The sequence below is a fragment of the Nipponia nippon genome, unplaced genomic scaffold (assembly GCF_047370975.1).
Source record: "Nipponia nippon isolate SJK-2023a ecotype South Korea unplaced genomic scaffold, ASM4737097v1 scaffold_12, whole genome shotgun sequence".
Lineage (NCBI taxonomy): Eukaryota > Metazoa > Chordata > Aves > Pelecaniformes > Threskiornithidae > Nipponia > Nipponia nippon.
Genome location: NW_028262313.1, coordinates 24,624,951 through 24,638,890, shown reverse-complemented (window position 1 = coordinate 24,638,890; position 13,940 = coordinate 24,624,951). Strand labels below are relative to the sequence as shown.

The following is a 13,940-nucleotide window of genomic DNA, read 5'->3' as shown; positions in this document are numbered from 1 at the left end:
TACGGTCCTCGCGCTCCTGCGCATCTTGCTGGCTCGGTCGATAAAGCTGGAAGCGAAGCGTAACGCTTTCGAGGGTAAAAGGAAAACCAGAGGACAAATCGCAGCAATTCGCTTCCTACTAAAAAAGCTGTGCGTGTGCTTACAGACATCCAATAAAAATACTTCTACTGGAGAAGGGCTGGATTTTCCTTTTGCGTTAATTTAACTTGCACAGCTGTGAATCGATACCAGCAGATTATCTGTCTCCAAGATACGCAGTTATCATTTGACCAGGGGTTTTTTGCGCCTTACGTCATTAGGAGCGACATCTGGCCAGCCGCGCTGCCCGAGAGAGATGCTACTGAACTGCCAGGGAAACGCACCCTTGAAAGCCAGACAGAAAGAAAAGTACTTCAGAGCACTCCGTCAAACGAGCGGGGGGGGGGGGGGGGGGGAACCCATAACGTTCAGTTGCCTCTCCTGGTCAACGTTTAGAACAAATACCTAACGGCTCAAATACACCTAAGCAATTGTACGCCACAGCTAGTTGGCAGTTAAAGTTGAAACAACGCCACAGCTAGTTGGCAGTTGCAGGTGAAACAACGCAAGGCAGTTTGTATAGACAATTTTAACTTTTTTTTTTTTCCTAAAGTTACATCTAGGGTAGAAAAATCAGTGAGAGAAGAGATCCCTCATACGGTTTTACTTTGCGGGCGGAATCCAGTCCCCGGGGCTGCAATGCCTAAGGCTACCAAAAAGGACCGGCAGATTTGCTAACGCTTTTGGCTGCACCGAAGCACGCAGAGGAACGCGTGTTGATGACATCTCGGCTGTTGCAACTGAGAACCAGCGATGCCATCAACTTCTGGAAGACGTGCTGTGCTCGGCTCTTTGGAAGCAAACGGACTTTTCTTTCTTTTTTTTTTTTTTTCTTTTTTTTTTTTTTAAGAGAGCGGAAAGTCTCGCTGCTGCTGACTTCTACTGCCAAGCGCATCATCTCTGAAGATCCCCACTCTGATGGGGAGTTCATAAAACACAACTTCTTTGAATGAGAAAGACTTCCATTCTGGAAAATCTCTTTCCAACTGAAGTAAGAAACCACACGCTGTAGGTTAAGGAAAAAGGACGCTGCCGAAGCAGTAACTCACCGAAACCACGTCAGGACTCGCTGTCGCTACTTACAAGGCTGGCAATGCTTCTCGGGAAAGCGACGCCGATTCCTCCTCTTTTGTCCACGTCTCTCCTTGGACCTGGATCGCTTTTAGTATGGGTGCCAGTATCTCAGTAAGCTTTTCAAGTACTACTGTAAGATATTTTCAAAACTTACTGACTGAAAAAGCACACAACAGACGATCCCTCAGAAACATCTGTAACGCGACGCTTCCCGGACACGTCCGCGCTTTAAGCTACGACGGCAAGATAAGCAGGGCTCAAGAAACGCCATGCCGATGAGGCGACGCGTTCGAGACCCTCGGGAGGCTTACCGAGGGGCCCCATGATCACCAAGAGCTACGGAAACATCAAGACCCGAGAAAGCCACGATACGAGACACAGAAGACAGACTACGCAAAAGCAGAACACGCAGACACAGGATGGAACCGCCCTGCCCAGCCAACGTCAGCAGCGTGCTAAGAACAGTAACCCGGTCCTTTTCCCTTCCCAAAGGAGACTGCTCCTGGACAGGCCTCTCCCCGACACCAACTTTATAACCCCTCCCTGCAATTCCTATCCTTGATACCTCCTCAGCCCTGACCCCGCAACTGAGCTTTCAGAGGGCCAGGGATCTGAATCCACCCTCAAAAAAGAAAAAAAGAAAACCACCACACACCTAACTAGAACATTCCTGCACTCACTCAGTTCTTCTTCATCATCTCAAAAAAACCCAAAAAACAAAAAAACCCAAAACCTCCCAACCCAAAAACCCACAGCACACTAACAAACTAAAACACAGTGCTGGTATTCAGCATCGGTCTGGTTACTGCCAACCGCTTCTGCGACACCCTCCTCCTCAAAAGCACCGCACCGCTCTGCTCCCCTGCTCCACGCCTGTTCTCAAGAAAGATGCTGCGGCTGTCGCTCGGTGCGCCTAGGATGCCAGGAGACACAAAGTTCCCGTGGCGCTCGGGTGAAATAGCCAGCCCCGTGTGCCTCCCCTCTACCACCCAGCTCACCTCAACTTCTCGGCCGATTCTCAAGGCAGCCAGCACAGCTCCCACAAAACCAAACGGGAAATGATTAACCAACATGCCATTTCATACTTTACTATTAAATGACGACCCGGCTGACAACCACCTCGCCTCCTCCAGCCGCTCCTCAGCGGGAAGCTACGCCCCCTCCGAGGCTGTTAAAAGGGAGGACCCTAAGGAAAGAGAACAACTCCTTGAAAACTAAAGACAGGGAACGGGATAAAAGCAAAAAACTTCAATAATGACGGGAATTAGGGCAACAAAGAGAAAAAAATGAAAACCGGGGACAGTGAACTAAAAGAGAGACGTAGGAAGACAACTGAAAAAGCAAAGGTACTAATAGAGACAAGGAAGAATTAAAAAAGGGAAACGGCAAACGGAATACAAGTAGACAGAAGCTTTTGTCGTGGTTTAACCCCAGCCAGCAGCTAAGCACCACACAGCCGCTACGGGGGAGAAAATTGGAAGGGTGGAAGTCAGAACACTCGTGGGTTAAAGGAAGAACAGTTGAACAATTGAAGGAAAAGACAACAGAATAGTAGTAATAGTACTAGTAGTAATAATAATAAACCAATAACAGTATACAAAGCAAGCGATTCACTCTACAGGTGCTCACCACTCGCCGACCGATGCCAAGCACGTCCCCGAGCAGCGATCGCTGACTCCTGGCCAACGACCCCCCGTTTCCCTACCGAGCGTGACGTCACACGGGAGGGAACAGCGCTTCGGCCGGCGCGGGTCAGCTGAGCTGGCTGTGGCGCCTCCCAGCTTCTGGCGCACCGGGCAGAGCACGGGAAGCTGAAAGGTCCTTGAGCGGTCTAAGCGCTACTTAGCGACAAACAAAACGTCAGTGCGTTACCAACATTGTTCTCATCCTCAATCCAAACCGCAGCACTCTGCCAGCTACTTGGCCCAGCCCCGTCTTCGCTTCATGGGTCCCACCTGGGCTGCCCTAGCTGGAACCCATCAGGAACTGAGGCCATCACCCCAGCCCCACAGCACATCACTGCGTCCCCTGGACCCAACCGCAGCCGCTCACCCAGAGGCCAGGGGCTGGAAACACATCTGGGGTCACAAAGGAGGCAGCAAATGTTTGTTCCTTCACGCCCATCAGAAATCCCAGCAATGAGCTGGTTACGAGGCTTGGTGCCCAAAGGCAGCGGGACAGAGGGAAAAGAGGGACGAGGAAAGCAGAAGGAAGGATGGAGGGAGGTAGAGAAGAGGGGTAGGACAGGGAGCCAGAAAACGGGATACTGGGAACAAGAGAGGGACGGGGAACCGCACAAGGGTGTTGAGAGAGAGAGAAATGGAGTGCAGCGAGGAGGAGGATGGGGAGATCCCACAGGAACAGGGAGCAACAGGGGGCAGGGGAGAGAGACAGGAGGGACCGAGCGGGACAACAGGAACAGCAGAGAGGCACAGAGAGAATAAGAGACACGCAGGCAGCGGCGGGGCGGGGCGGATCGAGGGAAGTACAAAAGGGGGAAAAAGCAAAAAGAATTAAAAAAAGTGACAGGAAGTTGGATAGAGGCAGTCATAGAAATAGAAATTAAAAAGCAACAAACATAGGCAAGAATTAAAAATTAGAGAATGTAAGACAGAGCGAGAAATAGAAAGGGAACAGGACAGAGAGGCAGGACATGTAAAAAATTGTTAAAGGGAGCTACGTAGAGGGAGATTTGAAAGGGAAAATAAAAAACAATGGACTACAGGAAACACAGGAAAGAAAAATGGGACAGGGAACTAGATAAATGGAGACCTAGAAATAAGACGTTAAAAGCAACGTGGTACGTGACAGGAAAGCATTAAGAATAAGGGAAAGGGAACTAGATAAATGGAGACATAAAAAGAAAATTGTAAAAGCGACAGGGTAAGGAAAACCAGACAAAATTAAAAACAGGGAGAGCAAACTGCGTAAAAGATGAGAGAGAGAAAAATTCAAAAAGGATGGGACAGGAAAGAATTAAAAAACAGGGATAGGGACCTTGATAAAAGTAGACCTAGAAGGAAACTTGAAAATGCCAAGAGGTACAGCACAGTCAGCAAAGAACTAAAAACAGGGACAGCAAACCAGATTACATATGGAAACAAAATTTTAAAAGCCGAGGGATAAAGAGAGGGGAAAATGAAAAAAATAGAGATGGCAATCTAAAGAGAGACATACGAAGAAAAGAGATGAAGTGAAGCACAGGCTGGAGGACAGACAGGAAAGCATTAACAAATAAGCGCGTTGGATGGGATAAAATTAGACATCGGAAAAATAAAAGCCACGTCTCTTAGGAAAGACAAGAAAAAACTACCAAATAAAGAAAGGGGGACAAAGAGAGAGACGCATACAAAGTAAATTTTAAAAGCAACGGGGTACACAACCGTACAAAACTATTAAAAAGTAAGGATAGGGAGCTTGATCAAAGTAGATAGAGAAAGAAAATTTCAAAAGCAACTGGGTAGAGGACAAACAGAAAGAAAATTAAACACAGAGGCAGCAAACGAGATAAAAGTAGACATAGAAACAAAAATTTTAAAGCCGAGGTACTAAGACAGGAAAGAATTAAAAAAATAGCAACAGCGAACCAAACAAATGCAGAGAGACAGAAATTGTAAAAAGCGACCGCGCTAAGGAAAGATGAGAAATAATTAAAAAATAATGACAGTGAACGGAATAAAGGTAGAAAATTTTTAAAGCAACAGAGTTTAGGGAAATAGAGGAAAAAATTTAAAAGTAGGGGCACTGAACTGAAACGGGGACATAGGAAGAAAATTGAAAATCAAAGGCACTAAGGAAATAATTAAAAATAAAGACATCGAAGGGAAAAACGTAGACAGGGAAAGAACGTTTTAAAAGTGATGGGTATGAGGGAAATAAAGGGAAAAATTAAAAGATAGGGACAGCGAACTAAAACAGATGTGGAAAGAAAATCTAAAAAGCAACGGCACGAATGAAAGAAAAAGAAATAATTTTTTAAACAACAGCAAAGGGAATAAAAGTGGGCATAGAAAGAACATTTAATAAGCAGAGGGGAACTAGGGGAATAAAGGGGAAAAATTGAAAAATAGGGACAGCAAACTCAGAGATGGAGAAAGAACATGGAAAAAGCGAGGGCACTAAGGACAGACAAGAAATTATGAAAAGAAAAGACAGCAAAATAAAGACTGCAAAGGGAATAAACGTAGACAATTTTAAAAGCGACAGGGATTAGGGAAATCAAGGGAAAATTATGAGATAAGGAGAGCAAACTAAAACAGAGATGTAAAAATAAAATTTTTAAAGTGACGGCACTAAGACAAGAAATTATTAAAAAAATTCAAAGGTAATAAAAGTAGGCATAGAAAGAAGATTTAATAAGCAGAGGGGAATTAGGGAAACAAAGGGAAAAATTAGGAAATAGGGACAGTGAACTAAAATAAATGCAGAAAGAAACTCTAAAAAGCAAGGGCACTAACAAAAGACAAGAAATTATTAAAAGACAAGACAGCAACATAAAGACAGTGAACGAGGTAAAAGTAGAAAACTCTGAAAAGCAAGGGGGATTAGGGAAATAAAATGGAAAAATTTAAAAATAGGGACTGAACTAAAACCGAGATGTAGAAAGAAAAGAAATAATTAAAAAATAAAGGCATCAAAAGTAAGAAAAGTAAGCATGGAAAGAACATTTTCAAAGGGGGCGATAAGGGAAAAATTAAAACATAGAGACAGCAGGCTAGAACAGATTAAAATAGAACATCTAAAAAGCAAAGGAATTAAAGAAAGGCAAGAAGTAATTAAAAGAACAGCATAATAAAGACTGGGAACGGCATAAAAGAAAATTTTAAAAAGTAACGGGGATTAGAGAAATAAATGGAAAAATTAAAAAATAGTGGCAGTGAACTTAAAGAGATGGAGAAGGAAAATTTAAAAAGTGAGGGCACTATGGAAAGACAAGAAATAATTAAAACATAAATACAGGGAAATAATGACAGCTACTGGAACAAAAGGAGACAGAAAACTTTAAAAGAAACTCTGATTAAGGAAATAAGGATAACATTCAAAAATAGCATCACTGAACTAAAATGGAGATGATGAAAGAAAATCTAAAAAGCGGTAGCACTAAGGAAAGACAAGAAAGGACAATCAAAAACTAACAGCAGCAAACGGGATAAAGGTAGAACATTTTAAAAGCCAAAGGACGGCGAAAGGAAAGAACTAAAAAATAGCAGCAGTGAACCACAATGCAGAAATAAAAAAAAAATGCACTAAGGAAATACAAGAAATCATTCAAAACTACAGATGGTGAACAGGAGAAAAGTGGGCAGAGAAAGAAAATTTGCAAAGCCATGAGCATTAGGGAAAAGAAGGGGAGGGAACTAAAAACTAGGGACAGCAAACTAAAGGCAGAGCAAGAAAATTTAAAACGGGAGGGCCCCAAGGAAAGACAAGAAATAATTAACTAGAGCACAATAAAGACAGCAAAGGGGATAAAAGGAGACAGAAAATTTAAAAGCAATGGAGATTAAAGCCATATTGAGCAAATGAAAAAACGGCGATGGCAAACTATAAGGAAAATAAGGAAAAAATGAATCGAAACTGTGAACTAGAAGAGAGATGTAGAATTAAAAAATTGTAAAAGCAATGGCAGTAATGAAAAACAAGAAAAAATAATTAACATCTCATGACAGCAAAGGAGATAAGAGTAGAAAATTTTAAAAACCAATGATCAAGATTAAGAAAGGAAAAAAGGAAAACCCAAATATTAAGATTAAGAAAGGAAATCGCTAAAAAATAGGGACAGCTAACTACAACACAGACATAAATAGAAATTTTAAAAAGCAAAGGCACTAAGGAAAGACAAGAAATCATTAAATAATAAAGACAGTGAACAGGACAAAAGTAGGCATAGAAAGAAAACTAAAAGAAAAAGAAAACAAACTAAGAGAGAGCTGTGGAAAGAAAATTTTAAAAGGTAGGGCACTAAGGAAAGACAAAAAAATAATTAAAGATAAATACATCAAAATAAAGACAGGAAATGGTATAAAAACAGACAAACTTTTAAAAGCAATGGTGATTAAGGAAATAAGGAAAAAATTTTAAAATCCCATTGGTGAACTAAAATGGAGATGGAAAAGAAGATTTAAAAAGTGATGGCACTAAAGAAAAACAAGAAAGAATAATTAAAAATTAATGACAGCAAACAAGATGCAAGTAGAAATTTTAAAAGCCAAAGGATTAAGAGAGGAAAGCAGTACAAAGTAGCAACATTGAACTACAATGCAGACATAGACAGAAATTTTTAAAAGCGACAGTGCTAAGGAAAGACAAGAAATCATTCAAAATAAAGACAGTGAACGGAATAAAAGGAGGCATAGAAAGAAAACTTAAAAAGCAATCAGCATTAGGGACAGTGCACTAAAACAGAGATGCAGAATCAAAACTTTAAAAAGCAAGGGCACTAAGGAAAGACAAGAAATAATTGGGAAAATTAAAAAACAGGACAGCGAACTAAAGGGACGGAGAAGGAAAATTCAAAAAACGAGGGCCCTAAGGAAAGAGGACAACAGGAGACAGGAGAGTGCTTAAAGGAAGCGGCGATTAAGAACATCAGGAAGTGATTTAAAAACCCGCATCGGTGAACTAAAACGGAGACGGAAAAAACGGAAAAAGACAGAAAATTATTTTTGAATCATTTATATAATACAGCAGATATAGGTTTGTATTTGGAAATCCTTCATTTTATATATATATATATATATGAATTCTGTATATATACATATGAATATTATTTTTCAATATATATATATAAAGGCGAGAGATTTTTCTCTACTGCAATGCCTCACACCCGTATTTACAGTTTTGAACGTTTTTAATCACACACACGAATTTTCGAGGCCGATTCCTCCTCTTTTGTCCACGTCTCTCCTTGGACCTGGATCGCTTTTAGTACGGACGCTAGTATCTCAGTAAGCTTTTCAAGGACTACTCTAAGATATTTTCAAAACTTATTGACTGAAAAAGCACACAGCTTCTATGACGAAAACAAAGCCTGTTTCTTCTGAACGCCTGAACTCTTACAAACGGCGTCTTTCCTCTTTTAGGACGCAACTATTTTCCCGATATCGTTTCCTAGTAAGCGCACAGAAACAGAAGATTGCGCTTTCAGGAAGGCAAAATAAACGGAGGGAAGTCGGCTTTGCACAGGCAGAACACGCTCCAGCGCAGACCTTCTTTTCCTTTTAGGATCTGCGCTAAAATAGTTCCTAGAAAAACTACAGAAGGAAGGAGAGCTGGCGCATTCTTGACGTTAACTTTGAAGTCCATGCTACAAGCGCCTTAGGAAAAACGCGGACACGCATCGCGGACGCACCTTGTACTCGCAGACCGCTACGCAGCCTTTCCGTCCGTCTTGCGCTTTCACGGCAGAAGAAAGGGCGACCACGGTGAAACGGCGGCAGCTGACGCTCTGCTGAGAGAGGAAAAAAAACCTGTAGCATAAAGCTGGGGAGGAGTCCCAAGCTGCCCGGTTTTGTGAAGTCTTGTGAAGGCTACAGCCGAGCGAAGGGAAAAATAGCCCTTTGGAACATATTGCCAAACAACATTCGGCAATAAAACTCGGAGGCGTTTGACACGCGCCCATTTTTTGGTAACTTGCTATTTGCTTCCTGTTATCGTTGTTCTTCCTTCAGAACCTCTACTTGGAGCCAACTTCTTTGCTACCGGTTCAAGCGTTTCCCTTCCTGGTATTACTAGCACACGGGCCCAGGCAAGTCCCTGAACTGCTCTTCCGAACTTCTCCAAACGACAATTACAGCCACAAAAGAGGACTTCAAGAGAGGAAAAGGAGAGGCCGGGCAGCAAAAAAGCTCTGCAGGCTGCCACCAGTCAACATTCCACTCTTTTTTTTTCTTTTTTTTCCTTTAAATACACCCCCCCCGCCCCCAAATACAAACAAAAAAACCCCATGACCTTGTATTTTTTTCCCTTTGGGAGCTCACCCCTGTCTCAGCACAGTGTCCTCCACAGAGCAGGAAGCGCAGACGATCTGTATCCCGATTTGCACGCGACGAATCCGTGTTCAGAAGAAATAGGCCAGATCTGTAAGACCGGTGTTATTTTGGGGGTTTTAACAATCACAACGCAATTGCATCGACCGACGCGTTTGTGAGAAAACTCCTTAACTTCTAAACGTAGCACCTCCTTGGGTAAAAAAACGTGTGCGAGACTGGAAAAAAGGGATGATTCAGAGCTCCCGCTCACGATGGAGCAGTGGCGAAAGGAATGAAAGTGAAGACAAACAGCAGCAACACAAAGTGAAATTCGGCTTTAATTCTAGGCACGTGCTTAAGAGACTCTCCAAGCCCACACCTCAATCCTAGGAGCGACTAGCCCTTTTCTGGAAGGACAAACTTTGTTACTTCAAAGTCCTAGACCGAAGGCTCCACGGAACAGAACGTGCACCGAGCCACAGGCCACCGTGCCACCGACGCTCTGATGGCAAAGAAAAACCAAGGAAAACTAAAGTTTAAAGATCGGTTTCCATCGCGTTTCATTCCTTACGTTTCCACTGGCACCTAGGTGCTCCAAAATGAACTCTACTGACCCCGCATGTTACTAACAATTTAGTTCTGCGTATCAAAACAACAGGCTATTTCCAGCTCGCCCATCAAAGTAGCACGACCGACCAGAAGAGAAACACCGGACCCTAAAGAAGGGAACAGGCAGCTCTTCATTTCTCCTAGAGGAAAGTCTGTTCTTTTGCCCGGAAGGCAAACAGCCGAAACTGCCAAGGGAGCACTGCAGGAACGCGGCGCGCTCTCTCAGCTGCAATTTGTCATCGGCTTTTCGGCACGGGCAGCGGCTTTGCCTTTCCTCTGGCTTTGATGTGGCACCCCTGGAGCGTCCTCGACCCGGCAAGGGTTTCTCCCCGCTCCCGCAGCCCCAGACACGCGATTACCTGAGCGCCGAGCGGAATCACCCACGCGGGATTTTCTTCCCGGGACGCAGAAGGTGACGCTGGGAAAGGAGGAGGCAAAAAAGGAAGCGGTTTGTCCGGCAGCCACGGCCCTAGAAACTACACCTCCCGGCATGCCCCGGGGAACCAACGTGGCCGACCAAAAGCCCCGGATGCCAGGGGACGCAGCCCTCCGTGCTTTGGGATCCTGCGGGGACACCGTTCACCGCGCCACCGCCGCACGTGGAAGCCCCGCCGAGCCCCCAGCGCGGCTCCCCCCCGCCGCCCGGCCCCGGAGCGGAGCGGCGCGGCTCGGCGCGGGGCCCCCCCGCCCCGCACCGCACCGGCGCGGCGCCCGCCCAACTCCGGGCTCACCTCGCCACCGGCCCCGACCCGACGCGGCCCCCCCCCGCCCGGCTCCGGGAAGCCCCGCCCGCCCGGCTCCCACCCGGCACCGAACCCTCCCCGCTCCGTGCCTCCCGCCGGCCCGCCGCTCCCCCGCAGGCAAGGGAAAGGAGGAGGCAAAAAGGAAGCGGTTTGCCCGGCAGCCACGGCCCTAGAAACTACACCTCCCGGCATGCCCCGGGGAACCAACGTGACCGACCAAAAGCCCCGGATGCCGCGAGACGCAACCCTCCGTGCTTTGGGACCCTGCGGGGACACCGTTCCCCCCGCCGCCGCCGCACGTGGAAGCCCCGCCGAGCCCCCAGCGCGGCTCCGGGCAGCCCCCGCCAACACCTCCGGCTGCCCGCCCCCGCCCGGCGCCGACGCGGCGCGGCGCCCCCCGCCGCCCGGCCCCGGACCGGCGCGGCGCGGCGCCCGCCCGGCCCCGGAGCGGCGCGGCTCGGCGCGGCACCCCCCGCCCCGGAGCGGCGCGGCTCGGCGCGGCACCCCCCGCCCCGGAGCGGCGCGGCTCGGCGCGGCGCTCCCCCGCTGCCCAACCCCGGCGCGGCTCGGTGCGGCGCTCCCCCCGCCGCCCGGCCCCGGAGCGGCGCGGCTCGGCGCGGCGCCCCCCCGCCGCCCGGCCCCGGAGCGGCGCGGCTCGGCGCGGCGCCCCCCGCCGCCCGGCCCCGGAGCGGCGCGGCGCTCCCCCGCCGCCCGGCCCCGGCGCGGCTCGGCGCTCCCCGCCGCCCGGCCCCGGACCGGCGCGGCTCCCCCCCCCGCCCGGCCCCGGACCGACGCGGCTCGGCGCGGCGCTCCCCCGCCGCCCGGCCCCGGCGGGGCTCGGTGCGGCGCCTCTCCGCCGCCCGGCCCCGGACCGGCGCGGCGCCTGCCCAGCATCGAATCAGTGCGGCTCAGATCGGCGCGGCGCCCGCCCGGCCCCGGACCGGCGCGGCTCGGCTCGGCGCGACGCTCTCCCGCCGCCCGGCCCCGGCGCGGCTCGGCGCTGCCCCGCCGCCCGGCCCCGGCGCGGCTCGGCGCTGCCCCGCCGCCCGGCCCGCACCGGCGCGGCGCCCGCCCAGCATCGAACCAGCGCGGCTCAGCTCGGCGCGGCGCCCCCCGCCGCCCGGCCCCGGAGCGGCGCGGCGCCCCCCGCCGCCCGGCCCCGGGAAGCCCCACCCGCCCGGCTCCCACGCGGCGCCGCACCCTCCCCGCCCCGCGCCTCCCGCCGGCCCGGCCGCTCCCCCCAGGCACCGCCGCCCTTCTCGGGACTTTCCCCGCTCACCTCCTCCCTGCCTGCAGCCGCAGCCGGGCTCCCGCTGGCCCCTCCGCGGGGGGAAGCTCCACCCACGGCGCGATGCCCGCCCCCGATGCACCTCGCAGGCGCTGGCGAAGCTCCGCCCTCCCAGCGGAAAACCCCGCCCTCTGCAGCCAAGCTCTGCCCTGCACACAGCACGCATGCGCCGGTGAAGCTCCGCCCCCTCGGCAAAGCTCCACCCTCCCATGGCAAAGCTCCGCCCCCCCGCAGCAAAGCTCCGCCCCTGAGACAGCGCGCATGCGCAGACAAAGCTCCGCCCTTCACAGCAAACCTCCGCCCTCCCACGGCAAAGCTCCGCCCCCCCGCAGCAAAGCTCCGCCCCTGAGACAGCGCGCATGCGCAGACAAAGCTCCGCCCTTCACAGCAAACCTCCGCCCTCACCCGGCAAAGCTCCGCCCCCCCGCGGCAAGGCTCCGCCCCCGACGCATCGCGCATGCGCTGGTCAAGCTCCGCCCTCACCCGGCAAAGCTCCGCCCTCACCTCGGCAAGGCTCCGCCCCCGACGCATCGCGCATGCGCTGGTCAAGCTCCGCCCTCACCCGGCAAAGCTCCGCCCTCACCTGGCAAGGCTCCGCCCCCCCCGCGGCAAAGCTCCGCCCCCGAGGCAGCGCGCATGCGCGGCAAAGCTCCGCCTTTCACATCAAAGCTCCGCCCCCACGGCAAAACTCCGCCCCCGAGACAGCGCGCATGCGCCGGTTAAGCTCCGCCCTCACACGGCAAGCTCCGCCCACCCGCGGCAAAGCCCCGCCCTTCAGCGCAAAGCGCCGCCCCCCCGGCAAGGCTCCGCCCCTGAGACAGCACGCATGCGCCAGTGAAGCTCCGCCCTCACACGGCAAAGCTCCGCCTTACCACCGCTAGGCTCCGCCCCCCCGCGGCTAAGCTCCACCCCAACACAGTGCGCAGGCGTGGTCTCCAGGGGCGGGGCCTGTCGCTAGGGGTGGTGCCCTTCCCCTGCCCGGGGGCATCCAGGGGCGGGGCCCGGCGCTAGGGGCGGGGCCGCTCCACACCAGGACCGGGGCATTCGGCGGGGCGGGGCTGCAGCGGAGGCGGACGCCGCGGGGCGGGGCTGCAGCGGAGGCGGACGCGGCGGGGCTAGCAGCGGCAAGCGCCTCCCGTGCGGCGAGAGCGGCGCTTCCTTACCGGGAGGCAGCAACGGCTGCGGCGGCAGCACCCCGCGGCCACCGCGCTGTCGCATGCCCGTTACCGGCCACCGGCACCGGCGACCACGGGGACGCCACCGCCCCTGCGCGGCTCCCGCCCTGCAGTACCCGCTTTTGGCCGCCAGGCGGCAGCACCACACCAAGCCCGGCGCTCCGACCGCGCCCCGCGGGGAGAAAGGACTCGCCCCCCGGCCCGCCTGGGGCCGCCCGCAGCCGCCGCCGCCGCCGCCGCCGCCGCCGCCTTACGGGGGGGCGGGGGGTGTCCCAAGCCTCGCCCTTCTCTGCCCCTGCTCCCGCTCACAGCCCACGCAGCCACAGCCATCGCCTCGCCACCAAAAAGCACCCAAGCGGCTCGAGCATTTCAGTCCTCTGCACTTGACAGCTTGCAGCGGCTGCTGGCCCTTTCTCTCCGCACCCCCCACCCCAGCACCCAGCCGGGGGACGCAGCACAGGGAACCTGGTCAATACCTTTGCCTTGCCTCGGCTTTTTTGCCCCCAGAGTAAGCCCCCGGGAGTGCTGGATTCATCTGCATGTGGCATCAGGGGTGGGAGAGTGACACCAGCGAGTCAACAGACCCTGGAGAGATTTTAGTAAAAAAAAAAAAAAAAAAAAAAAAGAAAAAAAAAAGAAAATAAAAGCGACACCGATGGCATCCTCAAGGCACTGAAAGCTGCTTTGCGTCAGAGGGGCAGCTACGATTATCAGGAAGCGCTGCATGCGAGCAGACCGCGGGCAAGCGCGCGATCTGCGAGCGAGCGATACGCTGGCGCCCCTCGGGCTCTGCTGCGGTGCCCGCCCTCTGCTCATCCTGCACACGCACCGGGCTTCCCGCGCAGGGCTTGCCGCTTAAATAAGACGCTGCGCCATGTTACTTACCGCCCTGCCCTGCGGCGTGCAAAGGAACGAGACGTGAAACAGGGAAAGCAAAGGGGCACGGCGGCCCCTCAGCTGGCCGCACCAGACGGCCGTAGAGCCCTGCCAGTTCCCTCGCTGC

The 13,940-nt window shown here is 52.1% G+C and overlaps 1 long non-coding RNA gene across 2 annotated transcripts; it reads right to left on the bottom strand.

Moving 5' to 3' along the window:
* Nucleotides 1-7,259: 7,259 nt before the first annotated feature.
* On the bottom strand, nucleotides 7,260-12,057 carry LOC148056776 (uncharacterized). Of its 2 annotated transcripts, none has more exons than XR_015702504.1 (4): nucleotides 11,754-12,057; nucleotides 10,091-10,149; nucleotides 9,132-9,231; nucleotides 7,260-8,602 (listed from the first exon to the last, which is right to left on the bottom strand). It is a non-coding gene; the product is annotated as an uncharacterized LOC148056776 (long non-coding RNA). The 2 variants fall into 2 exon arrangements; XR_015702503.1 differs by having other exon boundaries at nucleotides 7,260-8,599.
* Between the last annotated feature and the right edge of the window lie 1,883 nt (nucleotides 12,058-13,940).